General features: G+C 37.3%; 1 protein-coding gene across 6 annotated transcripts in view; it reads left to right on the forward strand.

Annotated features, from left to right (window-relative positions):
* Positions 1–1,504: 1,504 nt before the first annotated feature.
* The window catches only part of ZNF518A (zinc finger protein 518A), a 54,384-nt gene continuing 39,733 nt past the window's right edge, over positions 1,505–16,155 (forward strand). For 2 of the 6 annotated variants that reach the window (XM_031461487.2, XM_031461492.2), the window contains exons 1-2: positions 2,450–2,827; positions 5,285–5,370. The gene's annotated coding sequence lies outside the window, so the exon portion shown is untranslated. The other 4 variants (XM_064488300.1, XR_004139732.2, XM_031461488.2 and 1 more) reach the window with 4 other exon arrangements.

Raw genomic sequence — 16,155 nt, forward strand, 5'->3', positions numbered from 1 at the left:
GTCTTTTTATTTTGTCTAAGGCCCTGAGTTTTCTATGCTGTGTGTTCGCATATCCTCAGGATACAGAAATTCTTAGAAAGAATTAGATATAACTGGGGACAGGGAGAGGTACCCTAAAACATTTAGGTAAGGCCAATATAGTTTACATAGGTAACATTCTTCACAGTTGAATATACTATCCACTGAAAGAATTAAGAAAGAGGGACTATATCTTTAATCAAAAAGTAATAAAAAGGGCAACATGTCCAAATTCTCCATCATCTAGGAAGTGTAGGTTGAGAGGAAACTGCAGGGATGCCTACCCTAAAAAAATATTTCATCACCTGTCATTGTGTCTGAAATCCCACCCTTGTAATTGTTCCGATGAATCATGAAATCTTTTAGATATTCAAGAATCTCCCATCGAACTGATGACTCCATGAGGGATCATGTCTTACCATTTGCACAGTTTCTCATACATAATAAGTGTCCAAAAAGATGTCTGCTGAATAAATATTAAATGACAAACATTGCAGAGGACATTGGAAAGGATAATACTTGAAGCTCATATTTAACTAATGCTTGTTTGATAGACTGAAGAGAGTCATCAACTTATATTTTTTTGTTGTTTCTTTTTCATGTGTGTTCTTTTTTATAATGAAGTGTAGTCAGTTAACCTATAATTTCTTAACCAAGAAGTGTGACTATTTTCAGCTAGATCACCCGCGCTCTTGGTATCTCTATTTTCCCAATTCTGGTTACACTTGATGATAGTTTTGGGGATAGGGAGTCTGGATTTGAGAGATTAGCAAAAAGAAGGAAGTTATTTTTAAAAGAATTGTTCTCACTTAATTCTTGAATTATGATTATCATTTATGTAATGCTTATGATATACCAAACTACCTATGACTAAAAGTGTGCTTACATTTTTGTAAATGCATATGTAAGCTTGTTATAACTTAATTATTGGTATGGTGTTATCTATGATCCAAATGTGTGAATCTCTAGAGTGAAATGTAATTTCCATTTTATATTAACTATATTTGTGAGGTACAAAATATTCCAGAATCGTTTCTTAAGCTATGTTTCAATATTCTCTCCTTTGTATTTTCTCTTTTAACTATTGTCTTTCCTTCTTTTCTGTTTCATTCCCTTTTATGTGCTAAACTTAACATTCTAAAAGGAGGGCAAGAGAGATGGACGGAGGCTAGGTGATACACATGGAGGAATTAAAAAGAAAAGAAACAAGGACGGGTCCGATATAAACACACTAATTTTTTCATAACATATATTCAACATTGCAAGATTTTCTAGGTGAAATGCAGTACAAGAATAAAGTTGTAACGTGTGTACTGCAGAGGAGGGGGGTGCAACTTCTTAATCTGAAAAACAAAACCCCAAAACTACATCAAAACACTAAGCAACTCCATTCACGGTTCCAAATATCGTCGTCTGTTTTTGCTATTTTTAAAAAAAATTATCTATCCTCTCTTTTTCCTCTGTGATGTGTGCTCATGTCTGACATGGAAACCAAGACTGGAGAGAAGAGGATGATGTTTAATGCAATATTAAATCCATTTTGTAAACATGTTCCTCATTCCGTACTGGCATTCTTTTCGGTATTTGTTGAAGATTCCTCTTTGTGTGTTTTATACAGGCGTACAAGTACAAGATACATGAGAACATCTAATGTGGACTGCCGACCACTCATTTGCTTTTTCCAGGAGGAAATCGTGTAAATCAGTAGACAGTGATAAGAAAATTCCTTAAAGGTAAAGTGAGGTTTCCTTTGCGTACTTTTTATTAGAGGGAGAAAATCTTGTGTATGGTTATATGTGGACATTTTCAAAAGCATACTCTAAGACACTGAAAAATGTTTACGATAAACAAAGTTTTTTTTTTTTAATCACAAATGGTATATATACTTTCTAAGAACATATGGAACATAAAAAAATTGAAGATAAAAACTCGATCATAGTCCCACTTAATATTTTGGTATATCCCTCCGCCCGAGTCGGGTCGTTCCCCCACCCCCCACCCCCCGTTTCGGCCTTAACAACCCCCGCCCCCCCCAACTCCAGGAAGGTAATTTATATACAAAAGTGAGGTCAATTAAGAGGGTTAATTTCAGAAATGCTTTAAAGGCTAGAAGACGAGCCATACTGGCCTTTGGGAGAAACTTAATTATATTGACCTCTTTGTCCAGCCCTGTGTGTGATGTGGAGGATTCCTTTGTTTGGGATGAGAGCCTCCCTTGTTGGAACGATGGTTTTCAGATCAGTTATTAAAATATGTACATGTTTGGAGTTCAGTATCTTCCAGAGATGCCTGTGGCAGTTTCCTTCATTGACCTGGGCTGCAATGGTTGCCAAAACCTGCGTGTCAAAAGCAAGGGGGTGGGGAGACGCCATTTGCAAAGCCGGAAATGATTAAAATCTCAGGGTTGAGACCATTCCCAGTCAGCAAGGGTTTGCCAAGAGCACAGTTCCTGCTTCTGGTGTCTACTCTGGAGAGCACAGAGTGGAGGTGTGTCTCCCATTCCATTGGCAGTAGGCTCTCTCCAGCTGCTGGTGAGCCAAGGGGGAGAGCGAGCCACTGCCGTGGCCCGCAACGGGGCAGCGCGCTACTTTGAGAGGTCAGCGCCGAGCCCAGCTCAGTGGCCTAGTCTCATCAGGCTGAGGCGCGGACCCTGTCGGCCTCCGTCCTCTTCCGCTTGCCTCAGGTGCAGCGCGGATCCCTCCGCCGCAGCGAGCGCTCCCGGTAGCGCTGCGATCGGCTTTTCGGCAATACCCGGATGGAAGCATAATGGCCGCCATCAGGGACTCGCAGGCAATGGGGACCACGACAGGTATTCTCCGTGAGCGGGAACGCCTAGACCTGTTAGGATGCCGGGACTTTTAGAGAGCCAGCTAGTGGGCAAAAGGCGAGCTTGTGGGGGCTGCAGGGTCCTTCGAACCGCCTCAGGGCTCCGCCTCTTGTGGTAGGAAGCGTCTGTTAAATAGTCCCGGCCATTCAGCGCTTCCGCCTAACTTGTCGCAAAGTTTTTTTTCGAGAAGTCGGTCCTTTTACTCGGCGCTCTTGCAAGCTGCTAGAGCTAACTTCCGCTTGTTAGCTTGGGCTTGCTATACGTCGGGGCGTTTTGAGCCCCGCACTCTCCCACAGCCCAGGAGCTGGAGCGGGAGCGCGGCGCTGTGTGCCTCCGCGCGCCCGAGGGGCAGCCGAGCCCCGGAGGAAGGGGCGGATCGGGCGCGGTGTTTGGGACCGAGCGGGGCGCGCGGCGCTAGAAGCACCCACTCGGCGCGTACCGGGGCTGGTGGAGACTGCATGGGCATCCCTCAGACCGCACCCCTCGAGCTGTAGGTTCGCAGGCCCACGGCAGCCCGACTCGACGGCGTCCCCGTTTTGGGTCCAGTCTGTGGTCTTTGGAGGTCTTTTTTTTTTGCAGATAAATGCTCAACTTTCTGGCGCGCGCTCCTTTCTCCAGAATTGGCCAAGGGCGCTCTTCCGTGCAGACCCCAACCACACCCAGTGGCAGATGGATTTCTTTGTAACTGGCTTTCTCACTTGTAGGGTACATTTTGAGGCTGTTCTTAACATGATGGCCTCATTGTCAAGTAGACAGTCTCTTCCTAGATGGTAGTGATAATTGAAATATATAGGGTGAATGAATGTATGGTAAAATGTATGTCTTAAGTAGACCGAAGAAACAGCTATGGTAGCTTTAAGGTTCAGAATGCAAAAGTTAAGGTTCAGTTTTGTTTTGGTTTTAAATTTGGGAGCATTTAGTGCTTGAGAGCTATTTTAGCGAAAACAAGCATTGGTTATGTTTGGATATCAAAACTTCAAAAAACCCTCGAAAAATAAGTCAGTGTTTAAAGAGTTCATAATAATGTTGAACTTTGTGTGGTTGTCACAATGATGAAACAAGACCAAACTATATCTGGGTAGGAATTTCATTGACTTTGAGCATCTGTGTGTTAGGCCTCGTTCAGTGACGTTGATTTTTTTTTTTTTTAATGCAAGAAGGGGTCTGATTTGAGTGTACTCTATAAAGTTATTGTCCTCAAGTCGAACAGATAGAAACCATTTCAACTGATTCAGTGAAATACCCTAACATTTTCAGAGTTTAACTGCAAATCAATAGAAATGGGTTCACTTTCTTTAAGCAAAACTGTAATTTTCTGTAATTCGTAAAAACATTGCAGTATATTAACATTTTCAGGGTGTTAGCATTTCATGAGTATGGTAAGCATAGTAGACCATGTTGATTTTTGTTAAAATTTTCATAAATGAGTCCCAGGTCTAGAAAATGAACAAAATGGTGAAGAGGGGTAAAATGTACGTATCTAACAACCTGTCTTGCACATCCAAATTTTTCTTTATTTTTGCTGCGAAAGTAAGTATAAATATCAAAAACGTTTTATGCCTGTTATTTTTGGAAGGATAAAAGGACAGCAACCACAATGAATGCCTACTATGTGCAGTGATAGTGTACAAACTTTTAAATACTTGAGATTTTAATCATCGCACTTCACATCCTCTCCTCTCTAGTAATGGTATAGTGTACTGTGTTCCCAAAGGTTTTATATGTTGGAACATTCCAGAAGGGATACGTTTTAGCAAAAGTCTGCACTTTTACTTTAAACGTGCCCTTTTAATGTACTTTTATTGTCTATTTTTCTGTGTGTAATTGTTCTTATTGAAGCATTGTGTGGCGTATTTCACCTAATACAACTTCTTTTTTTTTTAAAATAACTTGAATCTTGCCTAGTTTCCTTCAGTTACTCTGCTAAAATTTTTTTTTGACAAAGCACTGTAAGCAGAAGAAAAGAGAGTTGAAATTTTTCTTATATTTTATCCCAGCTGTATAGGCTGTGAGTATTTCAATTCTCTTTGGGGTATTGACTTCACATGGTGAGCAGTTTTCATGGGGTGTTAGATGTCTGAAGTGAGTAGCATTGTCGTGGTAGGGTATCTGGAGTGGAATCAGATCCAGATTCTAGTTCTAGCTTTGTGACTTTGGACAAGACTCGCTTTCCCTATCTTGCAATAAAAGAAGATACTGAATTAGATTGATTCTAAGTTCTCTTGTAAGCTTTGAGTTTTGTGACCTTTGTTAATTTATGACATGTTATCACTGGATATCAATGATAGGCTATTTGTCTAAGTGTAGAGAGGTGTTTTTTTTCCCTTCTAAATTTATACACATAAATTGACTGTGAAGCATAATTGAGTCAAAAGTTTAAAGTCATTTTACTGACAGTTTTTGCAGTCAAAGTTTTAAAATCTTGGTCTTCATTTCCAGATATCATCTCTTCTTTTGATCACTGTTCCTGATTCTGGCTTTGTCCAAGCATTAAATTGTGTGCCTTTTGTTCCTTGAAGAAAGAGGTATGGTAAAGATTGAAGTACTATAGTATATAGTATATTAAGTAGTGAGTTAATGTGTTTTAATACTGGACGAAGTAAAATAGCTGTGTATACATGAGTTTTCCAAAGTTATAGTTTTATTTTTGGCCTAAGAAAATAAAATACACATCGGTTTTCATTTTAAATAAGCAAAAAAAGTAGTTTTTGTTTCATTGTTTGTGTTTTAATATTTCATTAGAGATCTAAAGATGATTTTAACTGTATCATCCTTCTAAATATAAAGATGGCACTAAGGGCTTCTGGGTAATAAATGATGGAGATAAATATGGTAGGAAGATGCTTTGAAGCTATATAAATACCAGAAGAGTGTTTCTGTTTTGCTGTAGTAAGCACAAAGTAATGCACTTAAAGAAAAATTACCTAATGTATATTTGTATTGTGATTAATGGTACCTACTTCTGAGTCAGAAAAGGGACTTAGGAATCACCATAGAGTTATGACTGATTTCCTGGAAATAGTCATCTGAATATCTTGGTGTGAACAAAAAGAAGGAAAAATACCTGCCAACAAATCCGTGGTATTATAAGGAAAGTTTTGCTTTCAGTGGAAAATGTTGTACCCTGGTCAAAAACATGGCTTATCTACCCTTGAAACACAAGTACCTCTTGCTAGTTGTGTTGGATAGGTTTTGGGATATCACAGTATTGTGTATTTCCTCTCCCCAAATATACGCCCAGGAATATAACCCTAAATTAGGAAAAAGATATGTACGTAACTACTATAATAACTGACATGAACTATACCAACTTAAATTATGTTAGTAATCACAACCTTGTTCTTCTGTGACTTTACTGACAGATGGATTTCTTGTCAGGCCATTTTTCACAAAGGCACACATTTTAAAATTTTATTCAAAGTTAATGTCTAACAACTACGATAAGTAGAGAGCAACAAAATTGAGTTTGAAATACCAGATTATCATTTATTTTCATTTACCTGTATCATTTCTTCCTGTATAACATTGATCTCTTATCATAGGAGATTCACATGGGTACTGTGTTGCTCATGAATAGAGAAAGTAAATGCTGAGTGCTAGAGTTTTCTTTATTCTGTTTGAGCCAAACTACTCAAAAAAAAGTAATATGGTGAAGAATGAAAGCTTCAAATGTAATGAAGTAAACAGAAGGCTGTTACATGGTGACTGACCAAAATGATTTGGGTTATTCTAGCTTAAAAATTGTGAGTCAAATCTGACTAAAATTTTAAAATCCTGATTGGTATGACTGTATGGAATAATATCAGAATATTGGAATGCAGGTGTATGACTTGAAGCTTAGGAAAGTTAAGTGGGTTTCACATAGGTCTCATTTGAAGAAGTGGTAATAGCTAAAAACAAACATTGGCTGTATAGAAAGTCAAATAATTCTAAAATATGGTGAAATTAGCACCGATGCCTAATTAAAACTGGGTTGTTGGAGGCTGTGGCTGGTAGCAGGCATATATATGTATGTGTATTGTTTTTGTCTACTCAGTATCTGTTTGGGGAATCATCCCTCCCTTCTTATGAGTGATTGGTGGCTTATCTTATTAGTCTTACAACCCAAGCCTAGTCATCCCTGCTGCAACAATGATTGCCTGTTACTCAAGCAGAGCCAATCAGAATCCTTCTTTGAAATTTATGTTTGAATGTTAGGAGAAAGATGCTCCCTTTTCTCTAACATTGTTAATATGGGAAGATGCTAGTGACCTTCTTTTCCCACGTGTATGGGACCCCCATCTGCAGGAGGTGAAAGTGAAGCCATATAGAGATGGGAGATAGATGGAGATAGAGTGCTGCTTTCAGTCCCAGGAACCATGGTATGAAGTAAATACGGTTTTCCTTTGATTCTGTCTGCTACTCTTGTGTCCTTCCAGTCCTTTGGGTCAAAATTCCATGTATAAATTAGTTTGAATTGGATTGCAACAGAAAACATTCTGATGAATATGTGGCCCTTATGAATTTAAGATCTATAGCTTCAGGCTGGTCATTCACATTCATCCACAATTTGCCCTTTTCCTCTACCTTGTAAATGATACCCCTTATTCATTCATTTATGCATTCATTCGTTATACAAGTATTTCTTCTTTCCTTCATTCAACCTATACATATTTATTGAGTACATAATAGTATACATAAGTATTGTGCAACTGCCTGTATAGTCATGGATTAGACATACTAGGCTGAATGGATGGTAGACTTTCTCTAATACAGCACATTTTTATATACTTAGGTTATACAGATCAACAAGCGTGTGCTGAGGATAATCAGTGCTGTACTTAACATTTTAGTAATATGTAAGAATAGGAGGAGTTCTTTGTCTTCAGAGTGCTTAAAGTTTAGTTAAGGAATCCAGGTTCATGTACATGAAACACAACACAAACAGCTAAAATAGACAAATGAATGCACAATTGTATAGTATGGATTTTAAGTCTGAATTCTGATAGGAAGGAAATTAGTGAGGGTTGGCCCAGTCTAGGAACTAGGTTTCTTGAAGGAGGTATAACTTCAGATAGATTTTGATTTATGAATTGGGTTTTGATAGGCATAAAGAATAATTTAAGAAAGGATGGAGATCAAAATGATCAAGGACTAATCCAAGATGGGGAGGAGATTGGTTTGATTGTAACAATTTATATTTTGGGGGAGTGAGAGAGAATGGGAAGTAAGGTTGGCTGTTTTAGGTAAATCTGTGTAAGAGGCATTTGGAAAGCCAGGCAGAAATTTCACTTCTTTCTACTGAGGTAGAGATTTCTTTGAGTGTAATGTTTATATTTCTTTCAGTGTGATGCCATTTTTGTGATGTGAAGATATAAAATAAGTATAATCAAGTAGTGTAAATTTATTTGTGGAAAAGATCTTGCTGCTAATATCCACCCATCTGCCTTGAAATTAAAAAAAAAGTAATTAACCTGCAGTGCTGTTCTGTGTTTTATATGTAATTAGTTTATTCTTACCTCCCCCTTTCTGAGAGATCCCTTAGTACAGTAGCAAAACCATAACCCCTGCCTAGAGATAAAGCCAATTTAAAACTAGTGTAGCAATAGTTTTAAAAAAAAACATTTTAAAAGAGATAAGGAGTGAAGTTAATGTTTGATTACTCGTAGAATATTTGTTTTGAACTCCAGATATTAGGAATGATGGAAAAGTTAATGTATCATTCTCTCATTAAATGCTATTGTTTCATAAGTCTTCGCTTATCTTCTTTCTTCATAGCCAGTTATCTGGTCCTCAACTCAGAGTTAACAGTTGGAGTATTCCGATATACCAGGGTTGGCAAATTTTTGCTGTTAAGTGGACAGGTAGTATATATTTTAGGCTTTGTGGGCCATATAGTTTCTGTTGCAGCTATCAGGTGCTGTTATAACACCAAAGCAGCCATAGATAATATGTAAATGAATGTACGTGGCTGTGTTCCAATGAAACAATTTATAAAAACAGGCAGCAGGCCAGAATTGGCCCACAGACTGTTGACTGTAGTTTGCCAACCCCTGTTGTCCACTTAATGAGGCATTTCTCTCTATATCCTTTCACAATGACATCTTCCCACCTGCCAACGTCTTTTTCTTCCTCTCTGGTAACTGTAGATGAATTGTCTTTGTTATTTTCTCAGTTCAACTCTTCCATTTGTTCGCTAGATTGCATCTCCTCTCATCTGCTGAAGGACTTTGCTACTGCATTTCTTTCTCTCCATCATTAAGTTTAACATTTTTACTGGATCATTCTTATAAGCATGCAGTCATACTGTAATTTCTCCTACCTTTAAAAACAAAACAAAAAAACTATTCCACTTCAACTCCTCTATCTCTTGGTTGTTTTTAGTAAAACTCATTGAAAGAATTGTCTGTACTGTATCTCTGCTTTTCTTCCCATTTTCTCTTTAAATTCATGCTAGTGAGCCTTTCTCTATAAATCCACTGAAACTGTTCTAATCAGTGTGACAAGCGCTCTTGACGTTAAGTCCAGTGGCCAATTCTCAGTCCTCATCTTACTTGACAGAGTTGATCTTTCTGGTTCTGGAACCACTTTCTTCGCTTTGCTTTGAGGACACCACTCTCCTGATCTCCCTTCAGCCTCACTGCTTATTCCTTTCAGTCACACCAGCTCTTTCCTTCTCATCTTTTTTCTCTAAATGTTGTAGTATCAAATAGCTCAGGCCTTGGACTCTTCTCTTTGTTTACTTACCCCTTGGTGATTTTATTCAGTTCTGTATACAAAAATACATTCACACACATATACACACACACTAATAACTCCCCCAATTGTATCTTACACCTAGACCTCTGTATTCTATATTCAGTTACATATTCCACATTTCCACTTGGATGTCAACTAGATATCTCAAATTCTAGATGGCCATAACTGAACTCTTGGTATACTTTCTAAACCTACTACTCCTACACCATCTTTTCTGTCTTAGCAAATAGCAATTCATTTCTTCCACTTGGTGAGGTCAGACTTAGAGTTACCCTTGATATGTTTCTTTCACTCATAGACCAAATTTAGTCTGTCAGCAAATCCTATAGGCTCTATCTTCAAAATAAATCCAGAGTCTTGCCGTGCGCCACTGTCTCTGCCAGGACCCCGTCACCTCTTACCTGGGTTATTGCTGTGTAATAGTCTCCAACTTGGGCTTCTTGCTTCCACTTTTACCTCCCTCTCATACTGTGTTCTTAACATAGCAGCCAGAGTGATCTCTTTAAAAAACAGTTCAGCTCATGTGACTTCCCTCTCTACCCAGAATGCTCCAGTAGCTCTCCTCATTCCTTCTCTGACCTCATCTCCGGCTGCTCTCCCCCTGTTGCTTTCTGTTCTCATCATATTGCTTTCTACTCCCATCATTCCCATCATATCCTTCCCTGCTTTATTTTTCTCCATAGCGCTTTTCAAGTTTGAATATATTATGTAACTTTCTTACCTTATTATCTAAATAAACCAATAGAGTGTCAGCTCCATGAGGGGAAGGATTTTGTCTTGTTCACTGCTGTATTCCCAGTGCTTAGAACAAAGACTGGCACACATTTGGTGCTAGCTTCAAGCCCAGCTCTGTGCCAGTGGTGGTGGTATAGCAAAGAGTGTGACAGGTATAGTCCGTATGCTTATGTAGCTTTTATTCCAGTAGTAGAGACAGATAGAATATCAACAGATAGAATATCAATTGACAAATAAATAAAATATTGCCAGAGGAAGAAAACTGTTACAAAAAAAGAAATACAAGAGGCTAAAATAGAGAAGTTTTTTTTGATTCATCTATTTATTTATGTTATTTTTAAACTTTATTGAAAAATAGTCATTTTACAATGTGTCAAATTCCAGTGTAGAGCACAATTTTTCAGTTATACATGAACATACATATATTCATTGTCACTTTTTTTTTTCGCTGTGAGCCACCACAAGATCTTGTATATATTTCCCTTTGCTATACCGTATAATCTTGTTTATGTATTCTACATATGCCTGTCGGTATCTACAAATTTTGAACTCCCATTCTGTCCCTTCCCACCCACCCCCACCTTGGCAACCGCAAGTTTGTATTCTGTCTATGAGTCTGTTTCTGTTTTGTATTTATGTTCTCTCTCTCTTTTTTTTTTTTTTTAGATTCCACATATGAGCGATCTCATATGGTATTTTTCTTTCTCTTTCTGGCTTACTTCACTTAGAATGACATTCTCCAGGGACATCCATGTTGCTGCAAATGGCGTTATGTTGTCGGTTTTTATGGCTGAATAGTATATACCACATCTTCTTTATCCAGTCATCTGTTGATGGACATTTAGGCTATTTCCATGTCTTGGCTATTATAAATAGTGCTGCTATGAACATTGGGGTGCAGGTGTCATCCTGAAGTAGGGTTCCTTCTGGATATAAGCCCAGGAGCGGGATTCTTGGGTCATATGGTAAGTCTATTCCTAGTCTTTTGAGGGATCTCCATACTGTTCCACAGCGGCTGCACCAAACTGCATTCCCACCAGCAATGTAGGAGGGTTCCCTTTAGAGAACAGTTTTTTTGTTTGAGGAAGGGATGGTTTATAGAGGAAAACCTTTCTGAGATGCTGACATTTGAACTCTGACCTAAAAGATAAGAAGAATCTAGTCACTTGAAGAATGGGAGAAGGAACATCCCAAGCCAGGAGTAGCAGGTGCCAAGGCCTGAGATGGAAAGAAAGGAAAGGAATTTTTGAGGAACTGAGAGACTATCTGTATGGTAGCTTGCTGGAGTATATTTACAGATGGGGAAAGTGGCATAAGATGAAGCTGAAGAGAGAGATCCAGGACCAGATATCACTGTTCCTTGCAGGCTTTGCAGGCCAAGAGATTACATTTTACTTCTTAAGTGCTTTGGGAAGCCTCTAAGGAGTGTTAAGCAGAAAACACTGTGATCTATTTTATATTAAGAAGATCCTGTAGAGAGAGGATTCAGAGAAAGGTGGTGGGCAAGAGGGAAGCATGAATGCCAGTTAGGAAGACTTGTTTTAATCCAAGTTAGAGGTGACAGTGGACTAAGATGCTGACAGTGGGGATAGAGAGAAGAACTCAAGATGTTTTTTGGAGATGGAATTGACAGGACTTGCTTATGGATTAATGTGGGGAGTAAGAAAAGAATCAAGAATGATTGCTTGATTTCTGGGTTGAATAACTGGGTGGACTGTGGTGTCATATACAGGGTTTCCCCTGCTATGTGAAAGTGGCATTTCTATGAAACGTTGTAAGCCAAAATAGTGTAAAACGTAGAAGCAGTTGCCTTGGACACATCTTGCTAACAGATGCACAGAATAAATCAAGATAAAGCATAGATGCTCACAGACACAGTTTAAAGCTGTGGTAGCTTGATACTGAGGGGCTGAGTGTAGTTCTGGGGAGGGAGCTTGACTGTACCACTCACTACTTGAAGTGCACTCTGCCTCTGTAATGGTTCGCTGTGAAACAAATGCTGAGTGCTATTTTCCCCTATTGCTTTTTTCCACAAAAGTGAAAATCCTCTTTAGATTTCTCTTGGTTAGCGAAAACAGATTCTAATGTAGGTCTTTTCATAAAAGTGAAGTGGTGTAAAGGGAACTTTTGAAAAGTTGGAGATACCTTTACTAAGATGGCGAAACCTGGGGAGTGGAATTTGTTTTCTGTCCATAGAGACAGGTGCTTTATCCAGCCAGAGAAAAATTGAAAGTCTTTATTATTTTGGCAAGCTGAAAGGAAACGGATTTTATGTTGATACATGTTCTCCCAATCGAGTAATAACAAATCTTTTGATTCTCCCTTCTGCCCGTGTGTTCTAAAATCTTACGCAAAACCTGCCTACTCTCCCTAGATTACTGCCAGAGCAAAATGACAAGCAGAAGAAGAGAGGAACAAGAGATGAAAATAATTTTTCTCCTTCCTGTGTTAAATTCAGTGGTCTTTATTTCACTTTGGACAGATTAGTTCTGATTTTTCTCTCAATTCCTGTATATTAAAAATGTGATTTTTGACTGTGTGTGTGTGTGCTTTAAATCTAATTCCATTGCACCAAAAAAGTTTGTGATCTGTAGCATTGATATAAATTGATTTAATCTGAAATCATAGGAAGTCACATATTTGAGTTGAAAATAAAAGAATCATTGAATTAAGAAGCTATTAGGTCCCTTTGTACACAATCTTCTTGGTTTTTATGAGGGATAAATGAGAAATATAAAATAGAACTTGTCTTTAAGAAGCTTGTAAGTTACCTTGGGAGGTAAAACTTAAAAATGAAATGGTGTAACTACAGAACAGTTGATAATAAAGGGATGAGCAATGGCTATCCTTTAAATGGATATTCAGAGAAGGGAGAGATTAGTGTCTGTTGGAGAAGGTTTCATGGCCTTACAGGAGGTAGAATTAGGAAGGAAGTTTGACCAGAATTGAATTGAGAGAGAGAAGGGAATGACAAGCCTGGTGAAAGGACACAGTATGAACAAAGGTAAATAAAGGTATATGTGGGGGAGCAGAAAGCATCTTACATATTGTGTGTATGTGTGTGTACAGTGAGCAGTCAGTTTCAGAAAGTAATAAGAAATAAGATTCACCTGAACCAGGAACTACTTCTGTATTTTAACTTTTGGTTTTAAGCTCCTTCATAATTGTACACCAGTGTCACTAGCCCACCTGAATGGTATGTGGCTCACATGTATATTAGCATTTTGAGCATTTCTGTGTCTGTACTTGATCACATTTGCAACTTCACTTTTCCTTTTTTTTTACATTATAAAATTTTTTTCATATTGAAGTATAGTTTATAATACTGTGCTTCAGGTGTACAGCAAAGTGATTTGGTTATATATATGTATATGTGTGTACATATGTGTGTATATGTATACATATTTTTTTTTAGGTTTTTTCATTATAGGTTATTATAAGGTACTGAGAATAGTACCTTGTAGGTCCTTGTTTATCTATTTTTGTATATGGTAGTGTGTATCTTCACTATTTACATTTTTAGAGCATTTATCATAATCCCAGTTTTACACTTGTCTTATTATAACAACTTTTTATTTCACTTTTCTGTGTTTAAGTTGCTCATTAGACCATGATTTGAAGAGAGCTGGCTTTCAATATAAATTTAGATGAAGTTTATTCTTTTACTTGTCTAAAATATAGGCATTAGCTGGGGTAAACTTTTTAAAACTTGAAACAGCTACAAAAAAAAAGTAAGCCCAAATGGTTCCAAGTCATGAAAAGATGGTAGTTATTGTTTTGAGATCTCTAAAATAGGTTCTGCTTTGAAAATAAGAGTTTTGGTTTTTTGAGTGTTCCAGATCCTTTTAGGCAGAACCTTATATTTTTCAGTAAGCATTTTCTATACATGCTGCTTTGTTCTGTCTCCAGTTGTATATTCATGTGACATTTTGCATTCAGTTAGCTCTGCAGAGAAGAGTTTGATGACTCAAGGAATGCGCTAGTTATGAAAAATAATGACTAATTAGTTTTCCTATCTGTGTAACGTGGCAAGTTAAATTACTGAGCTACATGCTGAGTTACAAGTAGGGCTAAACTGAAATCGGAGCTTTTTAGTTCTTTGTCTAATGTATAAGCAGCTAGAGTGTTGTGAGTAGCACGTAGATTCTTCCTTTTTATACCTTTTCACCAAAGACTGGAATGTCTTTGCTTTTTAATCTGCTGTAGAAAGCAAACAACTCTGTAGGGATGGTCTTCCTTATCCTTGGCATTTTACTTTGGGAATCATTTTTTAAAAAATTTCTGTGTACCTACTCTGTGGTTCCTAATGCATGCTAACACTGCCAGTTCCCTGATTCCTCACTTTTTATTTAGATTGCCACTTAGTCCTCTTAATTTTCTCACTTCTATTTTTACTGTTTCTCCAATATATCAAAAATACTACTTTTATAACTCTCTGCTCATGAACTAACAACTGTGGCTCATTGTTACCTTCCATTTCAAGTCCAAATTTGTCCTTTATAGTTTTCTCACTTAACCTTCCGATTATACATTCTCTGTATGATCTAGATCCTACAGTTCTTCCAACATTTAAAAAATTGTTTTTATGGTCTGGATAACCTTTGCTCCTTGTTTACATGTTTAAGTTCCACTACTCGTTTAAAGGATCATCACGAAACCTATTTTTCTGTAAAGTAAACAAAATCAGTATGGCTCTATTAACTTAATATCTTAGGTAAGAACCTTTGGTTGTTAAGTAATAAAATTAGCTTAGGCTAGTTTAAGCTAGTGTAAGCTGAAAGCAGGAATTATATTAAGGATACTGAATTTCCTAGAATTCAAGGGCAGGAACATACAGGCAGGACTCCGTAAAGACTTGTGGTAGTGATATTGCCCACTTGGTTTCAATTAGGGTACTTAGGAGAGTTGATTCTCTCCCTGTTGTTGTTTTAGTTTGGGTTTTTTTGTTGTGGTTTGGTGTGGTTTGGTTTGGTTATGTCATGTCATGCTGTCATTCATTAAAAAAATTAACCTGTTATCAGTAGTTTAGAGGGTATCTTTTCTTACTTTTTAAAATTTTTATTTTATCTATTTTTAAAATTGATGTATAGTCAGTTACAGTGTGTCAATTTCTGTTGTACAGCATAATGTTTCAGTCATACATATACATACATGTATTTGTTTCCATATTTTTTTCATCAAAGGTTACTACAAGATATTGAATATAGTTCCCTGTGCAGAAGAAATTTATCTGTTTTTATATATAGTTAATATTTACAAATCTTGAACTCCCAACTTACCCCTTCCCACTCCCTTTCCCCCCGGTAACCGTAAGATTGTTTACTATGTCTATGTTTGTACAAACATGTACTCATGGGATTGTTCCTTCTGACATAAAAATGAGGATCTTCCCTGCTAATTTAAAAATGTGTTACGTGCCTTAATCTGCAACTTCTTTTTTTGAAAACTAAAAAAAAATCACAATATCTTTCTAAGTCAATTCAATACGTATACCTCTTTCTTTATGTTTTCATGTGGGTATTCTTTTATTTAATTTATCATTTTCCTATTCATAGACATTTAAGTGATACTGATTATATATCTATATGTTGTGCTTTTATTTCTGTAAGATAGATTGTTAAAAGTAAGGTTTATGGGAGTATACTAAGAAAATGTGAAGGAAATTGATTATTTTCAAGGAAAGCATAAATTGCCAAAAGTTACTCAAGCAGTAGAAAACTTAAAGATCCCAGAAACCATAGAAGAACTTGCAAAGATTGTACTGTGTAAAAATCTAAAGAGGTACCAGGCCCATATAGTGTGTTTTTACAGTCTATGTAATTTTCAAGAGCAGCCAA

This window comes from Camelus dromedarius, chromosome 8, assembly GCF_036321535.1.
Source record: "Camelus dromedarius isolate mCamDro1 chromosome 8, mCamDro1.pat, whole genome shotgun sequence".
Lineage (NCBI taxonomy): Eukaryota > Metazoa > Chordata > Mammalia > Artiodactyla > Camelidae > Camelus > Camelus dromedarius.